Source organism: Bactrocera tryoni, chromosome 3, assembly GCF_016617805.1.
Source record: "Bactrocera tryoni isolate S06 chromosome 3, CSIRO_BtryS06_freeze2, whole genome shotgun sequence".
NCBI classification, from domain to species: Eukaryota; Metazoa; Arthropoda; class Insecta; order Diptera; family Tephritidae; genus Bactrocera; species Bactrocera tryoni.
In genome coordinates this window covers 75,142,546-75,158,149 of record NC_052501.1, presented here as the reverse complement: position 1 = coordinate 75,158,149, position 15,604 = coordinate 75,142,546, and the positions used below count along the sequence as shown (strand labels likewise).

The following is a 15,604-nucleotide window of genomic DNA, read 5'->3' as shown; positions in this document are numbered from 1 at the left end:
CAAATAAAAAACTTCAAAGGAAGAACTTGATTTGTATATTCAGAAAGCCAAGATTTTAAACAAATTTCATTAAATCATTTCATTAGACGTTTTTATACCAGTTAAGTTCTAACTATTTCTATTTAAAAATATGCGATTTCAGAATTTTTCAGTTTATGATTTTTACTTGATTGTTATTTCTAATACATTTTTTTTGAAACAGGTTCGAAATTTGTTCATAATTTTTTTTTGTTGGGTTTGGGATAATTTTTCACATATTACCGAAATTTCGGCAAAATCTGTTGTACTTGTAAACGTAAGAACTTGTTAATTTGCTTTCCAAATATTGTATTATTGATTTATTAAATTTTCTACAAAAAAAAAAATATTAATATTTTGAAATAAGCTTGAAAATATCAAAAAATGCTAGATTAATTATTTGTAGTCTAATAAAATTGATATTTATAGTCAAAAAAATTTATTTTTTTAACCAAAAATAATTTGAAAAATTCCTTGATGTTTTTTTTTTTAAACTAAGTATTTTTATTTTCTTCCTTATATTTCAATTTTTTTACTTGAAATTTTTATTTGAATTTATTTTTTTATAATATTTTTAAATTTAAATATTTTTTTAATTAAAATTTTTATTTCAATATTTTTTTGTTTTCTTATTAAATTTATATATTTTTATTTTAATTTATACTTTGTTTAATATTTATCTTTTCTACCGCATTTTTTATTTTAATTTTTTTACAAGTCGGTTATGCTTTTTATCTGATTGTATTAAAAAATATTAATTAAAAATTAAATAACCAAAAACACATAATTAATATCTATTACTTAAATTTATTTATTTAAAATTTGTTAGTATGTCTGTTTTTGTACTCTTAATACATATTTTTTCACATATAAATATTTTATTTATTCTTTTTTGCTATAAATTTTTTTTTATTATTTTTAATGTTTTTTCCACTTTTATTAATTTTTTTATAAAAATGTATTAAAATATTTATTATATTTTTTTATAAAAATGAATATTCATGTATAGTTAAATAGCAATAATAAATATTGATTAATTTAAATTTAAAAAAAAATTAAATTAAATTTTACCATTAAAAATATTTATTAAACTTCGTTTATAAAAAAAATTAATATTCACATATATCGGGTGATTTTTTAAGAGCTTGATAACTTTTTTAAAAAAAAAAACGCATAAAATTTGCAAAATCTCATCGGTTCTTTATTTGAAACGTTAGATTGGTTCATGACATTTACTTTTTGAAGATAATTTCATTTAAATGTTGACCGCGGCTGCGTCTTAGGTGGTCCATTCGGAAAGTCCAATTTTGGGCAACTTTTTCGAGCATTTCGGCCGGAATAGCCCGAATTTCTTCGGAAATGTTGTCTTCCAAAGCTGGAATAGTTGCTGGCTTATTTCTGTAGACTTTAGACTTGACGTAGCCCCACAAAAAATAGTCTAAAGGCGTTAAATCGCATGATCTTGGTGGCCAACTTACGGGTCCATTTCTTGAGATGAATTGTTCTCCGAAGTTTTCCCTCAAAATGGCCATAGAATCGCGAGCATGCCACACAGCGCCATCTTGTTGAAACCACATGAGTCAACATTTAAATGAAATTATCTTCAAAAAGTAAATGTCATGAACCAATCTAACGTTTCAAATAAAGAACCGATGAGATTTTGCAAATTTTATGCGTTTTTTTTAAAAAAAAAGTTATCAAGCTCTTAAAAAATCACCCGATATGTACATGCATACATAGTTAAACACAAATAATAAATCTTGATTAATTTACATTTTTTACTATTTTTTCTTTCAAATTATTTGTTTTTTTTTATTTCTTTATTATAATTATTTTGATAAAAGTTCATTTTTGTAATTTGTAGTTATCATTACTTCATTAGTTTTTTTAGTTTATTATTTATGTTTTTCTTTTTTGTTTTCTGATTGTATTAAAAATATTTATTAAGATCGGAAGAGCACATAAATTTATTTTTATTTTATTTTTAAATTCATAATTGAAATTTATTTATTTAAAAATTAATTATTTGTGTATTTATTTTTGTACTTTTAATATATTTTTTATTTATGTATGAATATTTTATTTATAGTTTATTGCTATAATATTTTTTTTTTAGTTTATGCTTTTTAATGATTTTTTTACATTTTTTTTAATATTCAAAAATATTTTAAATAATTTATTAAATTTTTTGTTTTATGCATTGTAATTTAGATCTGTTAGAACAACTTTTTTCAAATTTTTTTGTTTTTTTATCTGTGTATGATAATTATTTGATAAGTATTAATTTTTGTAATTTTTGTATTTTGTTTTTTTTTTCTTATTTTATCAGTTTAATGTAAAATGTTAATGTTGTAATGTTTTTTGTTTGGTTCCACAACATTTTATTTCAAAATTCTTCCAAGATTTCTATTTTCGGGCATTCCTTTTTAAATAATATTTAAAAAATAATATTTAAATAATGATTAAAAACAAACAATAAAGAATTATTAATTTCTATTCTTTTTACTCTTTTCCCTTCCAAACTTTTGTGTTGTATGTAGTTGCTTATGATTTTGGACCAACTAATGATAATAATAAAAAAATTATAATAAAAAAAATAATAGTAGAAAAAATAAATATTAATTAAATTATATAAATTATAAAAATATTTAAAAAATATTAAAAATCAAAAAAAAGTAATTGATATTTTTTTTCAGTTATGTATTCCAAACCTTTTTTGTTTTATTTATTTCTTTATGATTTTTTCACCAACCAGTAAATTTATTATTTGACTGTATTAAAAAATTATTAAAAATAATGATAATAATTAAAATAAAACTAATAAAAAATAATAAATATAAATTTTCTTATTTTATATTATTTTTACTATTTTGCCGTCCAAACTTTTTGTTTATTCTATTTATTCGTTTATTATTTTTTCGCTAATTGGCAAAATGTCTTATTTGGCTGCATTAAAAGATATTAAAAAAATATATATAAATATAAAAATAAACATAAAATAAGCATAAATCTTCATTAATTTATGTTTTTCTGTCATATTTTACTTTTGCAATTTTTAATTTTATCTCAATTTATTTGTTTATGACTTTTTCGCCAATTGGCAACATTTCTCTTTTGACATTTTCGGCATTTTTCGCCATTTTCCTGCAAACGCGAAATTCTGTCTGCACTTTGGGCTGCCACTACAAGAATTTACTTCAGTTTATTTACCGCTGTTTACAGTTATTATTCCATATTTATTATTTATGCACTCTGTTAAAGTATTTTATTGAATTTAAGACTTTTTAATTTTCCACGCTTTGCCGCCCCTACGCTCCGCTGCTTAGACGCTCTTCCAACAATTTGTCTCGCCCTTGCGAAGAAGAAAGCAGGCAGCACAAGCACACACACACACACACATGTATGAGCATAGAAAAATCACAAAATTGTTCCTGCATCTCTTCCGACTTTTATTACTTTCATTGCAAACAACCACTTTTCCGCTTGCCACACTTCGTCAGGCATGCCACACAGACGCTTTGCGGCCGCAATTAACACAAAAAGTAAATTTAAGAAAATTTTGCTGCATTTTTTGGCAATACGTTTGCGCTGCTACCCACAAAAACGCTAAATACTCACTTTTGGTTTGAAACGAAAATTTTTGTTTTGGCGAATTCGCGTTGACGTTCGCTTATGGCTTTTGTGCGAAAACTGAACTTTTTTTCGACTAAAAAGACGGAAAACTGCTGAGCTGAAGCGTACTAGATATTTTTTGTATTATTTTGCTGTAATTCAAATTGAATTGAATTTCAGTTTTAGACAGCGACGCAACTTTCAAGGCCTGCTGAGTTGACGTTGAGATATGTTTTTTTGTTTTTTTTTTTGGAATTTTTGAAATTAACTTTGTTTAATTTTTGGCTCAAATTGCAAACTTTCCGCTTGGTAATGATTATTTGCACACGTTTTATGATTTTTTTTTGGTTTTTGGGTATTATTTTTTTTGACAAAAAGCTACTTGACCACGCACGCTTTGTTACAAGCTCACGTATGCTTTTTCACGGTATTCTTTTCGCTTATTACTTTTTGCACTGCTTCCGGAATTGCGTTGCGCTCTAATGTGTTTAGAAAGAACTCTTTTTTTTTAGTTGACTGTTGATGAATTTTTGGCGTGAACGAAATTTGCTGCTCGACAATTACGTCTGCTTGACGGCGTTGCTGACACTTTTCTGGACGGTGGTCTCCACTTTTCCGAAATGCACAGCCTGCCGACAAGCGAAAGCGAAGGCAAACAGTCGACGGCGCTGCCAGCGCAGCGTCAACGAACATCGTAAGCATACCAACTGTGCTGTGCTTGTTGTTCTTGTGCAGGTGAAGCATGCGCAGTAAAAGCGCACAGTAACAACAGCAGCGAACAACCCTCAAATGCAGCTGAGTGTGTGTGCGGCAAGTGTCGGTTGGGGGTGTGCAGCAGAGCGCGCGTGCGAGCGGAGTGTAAGCAGTTGTGGGAGTTGTCAGCGCGCGCGCGTGTGTGTGTGCGTGCGCTTGACTTTTAAGGAAGTTGCAATGAGAGCGCGCAATGTGCGCACAGCAGTGACTAGCGTTATCACTGCCGTTGTGACACAAGACACGAAGCAGATAGTGAGCATTGCGTGGGAGAGCAGAGCTTTTCCCATGTTATTACTGACAAGCAAAGCAATACTTTTTAGGGTTGCACTGAGCAATGTTGCTGTTAGGAAAATTGTCAACAAGCCGACTGCAAGAGGGTGGCTTTTGTGTTGTTTGGGCAATTGTATATGCACGCGCTTGCGATTTATCTCCACGCAACGCAAACTGCCGAAGCGCGCTATGCCGATAAGCGCGCTTAAAGTACATGCACTGCTTAGTGAGTAGCGCGCACTCACAAACATACACACACAGTCTCGCAAGCGCTTCGCTCGCCGCTTGGAAACGAATTCCTCTTTCACCTTTTTGCCGATAAGCGAACGTATGTAGTTTTGCATACTTCCTACAAATCGTCATTTTCCGCTTCCACCTGCGTCGCTTCTTTTCGCTTCCTTTCCTGTCGTTTGCTTTCTTTCTGCGCTTGCTGCCCCTGCGTTGTTACCCCTGCCGCTGCTCGTTTGTAACAGCGCTGCTTGCTGTTACTCGTATAGCTTCGTTTGCAGCGCTAAGGGAGCGCTTAGTGCGTAAGCGCGAGAGCGCAAACTTTGCTAAGAGCACTCAAGAGCAACTTTTGTGAAATTTTCGGTTTCTAGTTGGTTTTGTGTTGAATTCTTTTGCAAACGCGTTTATCAAACTGCCGCCTGTGGTATGCCGTTGGCGTTGGCGTTACTGATTATGCGATTAATTAATTTACACGACGTAGCTATGATTTTACAAAAGTGGTGAAATGCTGCGAAGGTAAATAATTTCTTTTTACTTCTTCTTCTTCTTTCAGTGTATAGCATGAATTTAACCCTTATATGTATGTATGTTTGATCTTATTGTAGCTAATGAAATTAGTATTATCACATTTTCTAACCTAACTTTTGGTACAAGAACATAATAATAGAAAATGGGGTTTAATTTTGGCTATAAATTGTGGGACGAGTGCTTGAATCTGTCTAGTAGGACATAGAAGTCCATTTGGTATGACATGAGTATGAGCATATTCCCGTTATATACGAATTGAGGTTCGCTTATATATTACTAAAGCATTTTTTTTTCCAAGAACCTCAAAGAAGGACTTGACATTGCCCGTAGAAGAAAAAATATTCGGTCTTAACTTTTGTTATTAGTCGTTTTTCAACAGGAAAAATCCACCGATTTGACTTAACCAGATGAAAGTAGAAAAGCCAATCAGCTCAGGCATTTCCACTGATTCAAGGGTTACCAAAGTTGTCAACACTCGAACTATATCAGTCATCTTTTGTAAAGAATGTGTCTCGCGAGCTTAGCTCAACATAATACTGAGCGGACTATTCGCAACACCATTGCCCATCTTGAAACCCAGCATTCATTATTAGATAATTTTCGACCGAATTGACCACGTCCAGCACGCAGTAAAGAAAAAAAGCAGCCGTAGCCACGAAGGCCGTGGAGAGCCGATTCGACGCCGTTCGCAGCAGCTCGGACTGACGTATGGAACGACTTGGCGCGCTTTACTTCGAGATCTCGCATTGAAAGCGTACAAAATATGGGCTTTTGAAAAGTTCCAAGATGATTCGATGTCTTCGAGCCAAATTTCATTCTGCGATGTGGTCCCTTTCTAACTCAATGGGTATATTAATAAGCAAAATTGCTGCATTTGGGACGTAGAGCAACATGAAAAGACTCCAGATAAAACAACGGCTTGGCGTAGTTTATGAGCCGATGGAATAATTGGTCCATATTTCTTCAAAAATTAACCGTTGAGAACGTAACTATCAATATTTGATGCCAAAAATTGAAGCTCGTGATCTCGGCAACATTTGGTTCCAACAAGACGGCGCCACCTCACACACATCGCATCAATCAGTGGATTTATTGAGAAAACACTTCGGTGAGCAAATAATTTCTCATTTTGGAGCCGTCAATTGGTCGTGTGATATCACACAGTTAGTTTTTTTTCCTGTGCGAATATGTAAAGTCTAAAATCTACTATGTGGACAAACCCGCTTCGATTCAGACCTTGAAGCAAAACAAGACGCGTGTCATTCGCCAGTTACTAGTCGAAATGCTCGAACGAGTCATCGAAAATTGGACTCCACGGATGGAACATTGAGACGTAGCCGCGGCCAACATTCGAAAGAGATAATATTCAAAAAAATAAATGCCGAAGAATGTTCTTTCGAATCATAATAAACATTCCCAATTAAATTTGAAGTTTCTGTGTTTTTTCTTTAAGGTCGAGGCTTCCTTTCTTTAAGGGAACCTCAAAAAGGATCACCGTTTAGAACCGATATCCTGCCTCTGAAGATCACAACTTGTAAGTTACAAAGACATTACAGCAATTACTGGATGTTTATAACGTCTTTTTTTAGGCATAGCAGCCATAATGAAAGTTATAGAGACTACAAAGTCCACAAGCTCGTCTATTTACTTTACTTTTACTTTTTCCCCGGGTGAGAAACAGAAAATCTCTTTTGAGTAGATCCAGAAATAATTTAGATTGCTTAATGCTGAAGACCAGGATGCTAAAGCGCTGACGAACTCTAGCAAGATGCTGGCGAACTCAGACAGAAGTAATTGGAGAATTTAATTGCAGCAAGTGAAGACCTGTCCGAGTTCTTGAGCTGATGATCACCATCATGACACGTTTGACTGAAAAATACAATAGTTCGTGACGTGATAAATGAAAGAAGTGGAAGATCTTCTTTACATTTACTACGAAAGTTTGACAGTTCGGTTCGTTTGTAACGTCTATGGTTCTTATATAGCAATATACGAGTCGTTCTGACCAAGTTTACTCAGTTAATATTAGAATTCCAAGTATCTAATCGTTTAAACATGCCTCCGAATTCAAGATTTGTTAACTAGTGCTCTGAAATAAGAAAATATAGCCAGCCTCATCTGTACTTAACACTTTTACAAAGTTTTTACGCTAGCAATATGTGAAACCAACTGGGGCATTGCGAGTCATGTATTCTCTTGTAGAAATAAGCAAAATGTCTAAGACACACTTCAATCTCTCGTTCAACATAGAAATACATGTAAGGTAACGAGCCTACTAAGAACCGAGATTGCTAGCTCCAACTTTACATAGTTTTCTAAAGAAGTTAGCCATACCGAAAACCGCACTACTGTGGCAACCTTGGTTGAGAGGGTCTGAAATCTGTAGCACTGAGACTATAAGCAATTTCCAATTTCAGTCAATATTTCAATGCTTTTTCTTTATTCCTAACGTAACTTTTGACTCGAAATCTTGAAACTGTAAAAAAAACTATGAGAGCACTATAGGTTATAGTTATAATACTTGTCTGGAAAATTATACTTTCGAGTCTCTAAGCATTTTACTAAACCAAAATCAAGTTCAGTCTACTAAAAAAAAAACGATTCACGTGCTCTTTTAACGACCAGAAGCTGATAAAACTGCAATAAAATTGCAAACTTTATTTTCCTGCCTTCAGACAGACAACAATACGCTTTGTGTAGACCACTGTATATATGTATGTATGTAAGCACTAAAAGTATGTAAATATGCACTTAGATGAGACATTTGGTCATTACACTGTGCGCCGACGGCAAGAAGACTGGTTCGACAACAATTATTCGCGACTGTAAATAATAGAAAAACTAGTTTTTCCAAGCAAGCGCAGCCGGTGGGACGAGTGGAGAGTTATTTGCGAAGCTTTAAAGTGTATTTTCTAGATTTATACATACTCAGTAAACATGTAAGTGGTGCTCAATTTTTGTACTGAACGCAGGCAGTACAAAGGTAGAGGCTTAGAACAGGGTGAAAATGGGATGAGATGTTAAATTGGTCTTTAAATAAACAGAGTGGAGGGTTGTGGTGAAAAAGTTGGTAAGAAAATATTTGAAGTGAATTAAAAATGACTTCAGTTGGCATTGTAGATTTTGAAAATAGAATATATTTTTGAGGAACTAAAATATGCAGAAAATTTAGATAGATTTTATATAAAAAATACAAATGCTAAGAAGGGGTATTGATTTTTTTTAAGACAGAAAAATATTTTTTTATAAACAAATACTAACCAATTGCTAAGAACGGCTAGAACTTTAATTTTTACTAACTTTTGTTAGACAGAAATATATTTTTGTAGAAACAAATGCTAACTAATTGCTAAGAACGGCTAGAACTTTAATTTTTACTAACTTTTGTTCGACAGAAAAATATTTTTTTAGAAAGAAATACTAACCAATTGCTAAGAACGGCTAGAACTTTAATTTTTACTAACTTTAGTTCGACAGAAAAATATTTTTTCTAACAAAATTAGTGAAATTGTTTATATAAAGACTCTTAAATTTGAGTTTTCTCAGCTTTCTCCTCAACACAAGCAATTATATGCGTCATCTAACTCGTAAAATTTAAAGCTTATACAAAAATAAATTATTTACAAAGATATACATATGTATATATGCTTCTATATACTTTTGTAAGAACATAAAAGCTTGTCAGTAAACATTTTATTTAACCTTCGTCCTCTAACAATAAATGACAGCAGCAAAAAAAATGATTTAGAAAGTCTGTGAGGTTGCGTTGCAGCACAGCAGGGATGCTTTTATCTAGTATATGAATGTACTAAATAAATACATACATACATACATTTATGTATAGTAAATACAGCAGTAGTATAAAGAAATTGTATTGTACTTGAGAGGGTTGTAAAATAATTTGTTTTTCTTCTAGAAGTGGGTGGTGCGTAACAGTTAAAGTCAGTATGGTGGAAAATATTTCAAGTGCAGTGAGACACTTTTTTGGAAAAACAAAGGAGTTTACAGTGAAATTTCACACTACGAACAGTCCTCATAGCCGGTCATCTGCCATAACCGGACAAATTTCATGAACACAACTTGAAGTTCCTATACGCGGACAGTACTCATAACCAAACATCTCCCATAACTGGACAAATTTCATGAACACAACATTTTCATTAATATTATCATCCAAGCAATTCCTAAAGTCAGACATGAATATGTTCCAATGACCGCAAACGGAGACTATTTTGGCAATACTTCGTTCAAATTATCTGTGGTAAATGGACAAGATTTGTTATAATTAAAATATCAAGAAAATTGTGTAAAATTTATTTATCATCGGTCCGTACTGCTTTCGAAAAGAGGCTGGTGACACCGTTACCGTCAATGGATAGCGCTATAGATCGACGACAATCAAATTTTTATAGCCGCAATTTGAAGAAGTTGAGCTTGACAACATCTGGTTCCAACAAGACGGTGCTACGTGCCACATAGCACGTGCAACAACAGAATTATTGCAAGAAAAGTTAGAGATACGATTATTTCAAGAAATTTTAACATTGAATGGCCTTAAAGAAGTTCTGATTTAAGAACATTAGACTACTTCTTGTGGGGTTATTTGTAGTCATTGGTCTTTAGCAAAAAACCAGAGTCTTTTCAAGCTTTAGAAATCAGTATTGTACATGCTATTCATGACAAACGACTTGATTTAGTGGAAAAAGTAATCGAAAATTGAGTTCATCGAACTCATTACTGCAAAAGAAGTCGTGAAGGCAACTTGACTGACGTTGTATGCAGAGCGTAATTGTATCGATTGTGCTTCACAATAACTAAAGAACATTTGAATTTTCTAAACAAATAGTGTTTTTTTGTTTGAAAAGGAATCATAATCACATTTGTTGGGAAACCCTGTAGTTGCCATTCAAACAAATCGTTTAAAAACAAGATAAAGATATTTTTGCACCGTTTTATGATATTAAAGGTGTGCCTGTGAAAGGTATTATATCTTGCAGCAGAAGTTAATGTTTTTTTTTATTGTATTATTTTATTGTTTTATTTTTATCATTTATTTCATTATTACTTATTTTATTATTATTATTATTTCCTTTCTTGTTTAAAAAGAAATTGAGTTGCTTTTTTTTGTGGCCATTACTGTTACTTGTTATTATTTTTTTTTTTCATTTCTTTGTTATTATTATTTTTTTTATTTCTTTATTATTATTATTTTTGTTTTGATTATTTATTTTTGTCGTTTTTGCTTTCAATTTCGTTTTGTAGCGCAACCACAAGCATTTATTTTTAATTTAATTTAATTATTTAAATAAAACATGTTTAATCCACATTTCACTTATTGTTGTACTTTCATGTAATATTTTCAAACTATTTTTAATATAGTTCATTGTATTTAAAATATTATTATTTTTATCCGTATTATTTTTTCTTCATTTGCAATAAATCCTGCTTTTCTATTTTAATATTTATTATATATTAATTTTAGGTTAATAAATTATTACTTTTATTTTATACTCTGTAGGTACTATATTTTTTATTTAAATTATTACTCTCTAAATTACTACTATGTAGCTATTTTATTTTTCTTTTTCACTTGTTGTTCCAGTTTTTTTAAATTTCTTCATATTATCATATCTTTCATATATTTTTATAATACTATATACATACATACACATGTATTAATTTTTTTATTTTTAGGCGTGTTATTTTTCTTCATATATATTAATTTTAGGTTATTGAATTATTACTAAATTAAAATTATATTACATATTATTTATTAAACTATTTAATTATTTTCGTTGCATTGCTTCATATTTATTTTTACTGTCTTAATCTTTTTTAGCTTAATAAATTAATATTTTTTTTCGATAATATTTTAACTTTTGCTATTTTTATATTATATTATATATAAAAAATAATTATATTTTAATAATTTACTTAGATTATTAAATCATAACTATTTACTAAGATGATAAAAAAATAATTATTTTTTATTTATTTTTACATATTCTATTTTATTAGTTTATTGGTATAATTTTTTTTTCATTTAATAGTATATTAATTATAGTTTATTAAATTACTACTATTTTTATTTATTTTTTTTTTTTTGTTAATTTTAGTTGTATTGCTTCATATTTATTTTTACTGTCTTAATCTTTTTTTAGCTTCATAAATTAAAATATTTTTTCGATAATATTTTTAATTTTGCTATTTTTATATTATATTCTATATAAAAAATAATTATATTTTAATAATTTACTTAGATTATTAAATCATAACTATTTACTAAGATGATAAAAAAATAATTATTTTTTATTTATTTTTACATATTCTATTTTATTAGTTTATTCGTATAATTTTTTTTCATTTAATAGTATATTAATTATAGTTTATTAAATTACTACTATTTTTATTTATTTTTTTTTGTTAATTTTAGTTATATTGCTTCATATTTTTTTCTTTTATTATTTTTAAATTTATAAATGAATATTATTTTTCCATAGTATTTGTTATATTGTTATTTTTATTATTATAATATAATAGTTTTGGATTAAATATAATTATATTTTTATTTATTATTACTTATTATACTTTGAAATTTAATTTCTGTTATTTTTTTTATATTATTTTTCTTTCTTAATTTATTTTTAATATTTATTATTAAAATTTTATATTTTCATTTTATTTGTTTTATAAAAACTGCAATTTTTATAATTTTTACTATTAACTTCACTAAACAGAATTTTTGCTGCAAAAAGCGTTTAATTATAATTTCAAAATTTTTTTATATCCAATATTTTAATTTTTAATACATATTTCGCATATTTAAATAGTTATTCAGGTTCCTTTTTATTATTTTCATTTATTATTATTTTTGTTTAATTTATTTTATTTTTTTTTTTGTTATTTTTTTATATTCTATATATTTTTATACTTATGTATATACAAATAGTTATAGTTTTTATTTTGTATATTTAAAAACTTTTATTTAAAATATTTTTATTTTTTATTGCATTATTCCACTTTTTATTTTTATTTTAAATATAATTTTCTTAGCGCCATAAAGTAACAACCCGAGCACATACAGATGCATGTATTTCATACACACACATCAGTACATAAATATGATGTTTCTACTTAGTTGCAAGTGAAGTTGTTAATGTGTTATAATTCAATTACCGTTCAAAGCACGTCTTCCTCAACTGTCGCCGCTGCTGCGCTTGGCTCCTAGCTGCTGGCTTTTGGCTGGCTGCTGCTGCACCTTTACGTTCTTGCACTTTCACTTTGCCGACGGACGGGCGTCAGTTTTTAATTTATATGTATATTTGCTTTACACGCCGACTTCTTAGCTGATTGATTAGCGTGTTTAGCGTAAATACACCAAAACACGGGTAACAACAACTACACTTACGCGCTTAGGCTTTGAGCTCGAACGAAAACACAACTTCAAGTTTGCAGGCTACAACGATGACTGCAAGTTTTGCTGCAGTTTTTCATGCAATTTTTCAATCCTTATTTCTGTTTTGTTTTTTTTTCGAAAAACAGTTTTCGCTTTCTGCGCTACAAACACAAACGCGATTATTTGCAAACTTCGGCTTACAAACACACACGTATGCACGAAGTAAGCGCGCTAACACACATATACACACACACCGACGTATAAATTGGTACGAGGAGGCTGAGGAGGCGGATATTTAATTTCAATTTTGTTGTTGTTGGTTGTTGCCGTTGATGCTGCTGCTGGAGCGGCGATTTTACTTTCTTCTTTGCTTTTTTGATAAGAATTTCGTGCTTTAATGCATAAAACACACTTTACGCAAGGAAAACTTTGATTTTTTTTTATAATTTTCACTTTGATTTAGCGAATTTGAAAAACGATTTGCGATTTTGACTTTGTATTCACACACTTTTTCGACTTTTCCACAATTTTGCACAGAATTTGTAGATTTTCCTCTTTCTTACTGCACTTTTGGCGTGTCTGTGTGTGTTTTTGTTGTTGTTTCTCAGCTAGTTTTTCTGGGTTTGCTTTTTACAAATGTTATGTGTTTGTATGTACATATGCAAGTGTATGGCTGTGTGTGTTTTATTATATTTAAATTTTTTTAAAGTTTTAAAGTTTTTGTTAGTCGCTTTGTATATAATACAGATGTCTTTGTATGTGTGTGTGTATAACTATGTGTATCTACTTAAGTTTATATAGATAAGTATGTGTCTCTACACTGTTGCTAGTTGTTGTTGTTATTATTGTTATTTGTTGTAATTGTTTCTTACTGCTGTTAGTGGTGGTTCAAGTGTTTGGTGGTGTTTTTTTAATGCTTCCTTGCAGCTTTTTTGCCAGCTTGCAGCTCTTTACTGCGAAATTTGTTGTAATTTTATTTTACTTTCTTATTTTTTACTTTGGAATTTGCTTCTTCTACTCAAATGCCTTTGCTGCACTTGTTGTTGCACTTGCTTTTTTAGCTTGCTAGCTGCCTTCGCTGGCTGACTGCTGCAACAATCGCCACTTTTGCCACAATGCAAACTTCTTTACTTTTTTTAATCGCACAAATTTAATTGCTTGCCGCTCTTCGTATTGATTTTCAATGCTTTTTGCAATTACAATTTCACAATTTTACAACTTTACAGCACACAAAAATTTAGTGAATTTCTTTTCGGTTGATCGGTATGTAGTTGGTTTTGGTAGTTTAGACCCGCTCAGCACCTCCGATTCGCTTCAAAGTACAATTCGTACTAAAAAATTGGCCCCAAATGTGAAAAAGAGAAAATTCATTTCGCCAACACGAAGCAGGCGCAGCGCAGCGCAGTCCGTACGTTGTACGCCAAAAAGGCGCACAGCGGCAGCAACCAGTAGCAGGCAGCGATGACGGTGTTGGGGCTGCGCACAGTGGGTTGTAGGCGAACAATCTTAGTTTAAAAATATTTTGCACAATATTTTTTAGGTAAAGTTTGGATGAAATGGAAATATTTCTATTATATACTGTGAAAATTTTATTTTTTCAAATAGGCAAGTATATTAATTTTGGTATACAAACCTACACAATTTTATTTTATAAGAAACTAGTACATATAACATATTTAAATTCATTATTTGTCCCAAAATTGTAATTAAAAAATTAAATTGAAAAAATAACGTCGGAACCTCGTTTTTTGTATACATACGTATGTATACTTATATTTATTTGGTCTGTTCAAGATATGATATAGACATATTTTTTGTTTCTGAGTAGCAATAGTTCTAAGAATAGTTCATGATTTTAGCCTGTTGAAAGTAACGAATTACAACTTCAAAAACGTTTTCGAATGAAATATTTAAACTTTTTAAGAAAACGTCTCATTAGAAAGTTATGGAAGATGTTAAAATGGGAAAAAACAGAATTATTCCCTCATTTCCATTCTGAAAGAAGTGTTCAAAGGCAACACACAAGGTCTTGAGGCACTCTCCAAGAACTTTGGAGTGCAGAATTGGATGATGTCTTAATTATTGTAGATAATGCAACGTGTAGGTTTCTAGTGTTTAATTAGTCTAATTTAAATTGAAGACAACAATCAACATATGTTCACAGAATCTTATTGGACTCTTAAAGATTGGTTATGCTTAGATTTTGAAGAAAAAAATAGTTCGTAATTTCAATACAAATTGGTTCATCCGAAGATGAGAAATATGTTATATTTGGTGTAAACATTTATTAAAATTCTAAGGGAAGCGAAAAAAGTTTTTTTCAAGGGGTTCACGGCTCCAAAAAATTGATTTTTAATGGCTTATCATATATAATATCTCTGGAATACTGTCCTTAATATTCAAGTTGATTCGAGTAATAGTTTTGGAGAAACGGCCTTATAAAGTTGTGCGCTCGTGGCCAGGTGTATATGTTAGGTTAGGTTAGATGGATGAATGGAAAAGGATATGTTCTTTGTGAAGCTATAGAAAAGAAGAAATCCTCTGTTATCTCAATATTATTATATCCAGTTATCTCATAATTATTATATCCAGTTATCTCATAATTATTATATCCAGTTCGTTGGGATGTTTGAAGCTATGCGCTACCGAGTGTTTAAGGCTTAACCTGCCAAACGCGGGACAGTCAAGAAGGAAGTGTTGAGTTGTTTCCACCTCATCTTCTTCCATACAGCTGCTGCAAATGGCGTCTGGTAAAATTCCTAGCCTTAGAGCATGAACGTCAAAAGGGCAATGGCCTGT

The 15,604-nt window shown here is 30.4% G+C and overlaps 1 protein-coding gene across 1 annotated transcript in view; it reads right to left on the bottom strand.

The window, feature by feature from the left end:
- LOC120771104 (heterogeneous nuclear ribonucleoprotein L) overlaps nt 1-14,122 on the bottom strand; it is a 300,298-nt gene extending 286,176 nt beyond the window's left edge. The window contains exon 1 of the mRNA XM_040098946.1: nt 12,586-14,122. The gene's annotated coding sequence lies outside the window, so the exon portion shown is untranslated. The remainder of the gene's footprint in view (nt 1-12,585) is intronic.
- Between the last annotated feature and the right edge of the window lie 1,482 nt (nt 14,123-15,604).